The following is a 1,973-nucleotide window of genomic DNA, read 5'->3' on the forward strand; positions in this document are numbered from 1 at the left end:
CACTAAATCAACCTCCTACTAAACCCCAACTCCCTCGCCCAGAACCAATGGACGTCGATAAGTCCCTACACTCAAGAGCTGTTAACTATATGAACAGACCACAGATAAATAACCAAATGAAAATACCATCAAATTTCTCACAACAAGTTCCCCTTAAACAACAGCGAAACTTCCACATAGAAGCAGGTGAACAACAAGACTACCAACAAGACTATCAGCAGGACCCACAATACGATACAGATCAATACTACCAACACGACTGGACTCCAACTCCTCAGGAGTATGAAGCCGCACTAACAGCTGAAGAAAACGGACAATCAGCTCAGACATACGCTTAAGGAAATTCACTCCCTGAAACCCAGGACCATATTGACATTCATTTTTTAGAATGAACAGTTCTTCGTTGCCATACGTAGAATGCAAAACGAAGAACGGGAAAATCCTTAAAATGCTTTTCGATACAGGGTCAAGCAAAAATTATATCCAACCCTGCCATGTCCCAAAAAAAATACCTAATGACGAACCATTTTTCGCAAACTCTATTGCAGGACAAATCCAAATTACTCATCATACAATTGTCAAACTTTTCAGCAAAAATGCCACAAGCTTAAAATTTTTCATACTTCCCACATTAAAATCCTTTGACGGTATTATAGGAAACGACAGTCTAAAAGAACTTCGTGCTACAATTAACATACATAACGACACCCTGACATTAGGTAATGGCATTATAATTAAAATTAAACAGAGACTTTTCCCTACAGTTAATAAAATAGACGTTAGAACTGACCATATGACAGCCACACAAAAACAACATATAAATTACTTAACCAAAAAGTACCCCCACCTTTTTACGGAACCGGACGAAAAACTTACTTACACAACTACGGTAGTAGGAGAAATCAGGACTTCCTCAGATACCCCAGTTTACATAAAGTACTACCCATACCCCCTCGCGATGGGAGACTTCGTGACACAGGAAATAGAAAATTTGTTAAAGGATGGAATTATTAGACCATCCCGTTCACCCTATAACTCACCCGTGTGGGAAATACGAGTTTACCAGACTTCCATTCGGTATAAAGAATGCACCCGCTATATTTCAGCGAGCTTTAGACGACATTTTGAAGGAACATATCGGTAAAACATGTTATGTCTATATAGACGACATAATAGTGTTTGGCAAAGACGAACAGAGCCACCTCCAAAATGTCGAAAAAATTTTTCACACGCTAGAAAAAGCGAATATGAAAGTCCAATTGGACAAGTGTGAATTTTTTCGTAAAGAAGTCGAATTTTTAGGATTCATCATATCCCCGCTAGGTATAAAAACCAATCCCGCCAAAGTAAGTGCAATTCAAAATTTTCCATGTCCAAAAACATTGAAAGACCTTAGATCTTTCCTTGGACTATCAGGCTATTATCGGCGCTTTATCAGGGATTATGCTAAGCTAGCAAAACCTCTGACCTCGCTTTTGAGAGGGGAAGATGGACGAGTGTCCAAAAATGCCTCCAGCAAAAAGCTAGTTGTGTTCGATAGTGACGCCCTAACTGCCTTCAATAATATAAAGACAGCGTTAACTTCAGAAGAAGTAATTTTATCTTACCCCAATTTCAAAGAGGAATTTCACCTTACGACAGATGCATCAAAATACGCTCTACGTGCTGTCCTTGAGCAATCAGGAAAACCCATTACCTTCATATCCCGCTCACTCAATAAGACAGAAGAAAGTTATGCCGCGAACGAAAAAGAAATGTTGGCAATAATTTGGGCCCTTACTTCACTGAGGAACTATTTATACGGATCCGCTAAAGTTGTAATTTTCACAGATCACCAACCGCTTACCTTTGCATTAAGCAATAAAAACCATAATGGGAAAATGAAAAGGTGGAAGTGCATCCTCGAAGAATATAACTACGAGATGAAGTATAAACCCGGAAAAACCAACGTCGTAGCAGACGCACTTTCGAGA

Source organism: Rhagoletis pomonella, unplaced genomic scaffold (assembly GCF_013731165.1).
Source record: "Rhagoletis pomonella isolate Grant_MI unplaced genomic scaffold, Rhpom_1.0 Rhpom_scaffold_00001, whole genome shotgun sequence".
Taxonomy (NCBI): domain Eukaryota; kingdom Metazoa; phylum Arthropoda; class Insecta; order Diptera; family Tephritidae; genus Rhagoletis; species Rhagoletis pomonella.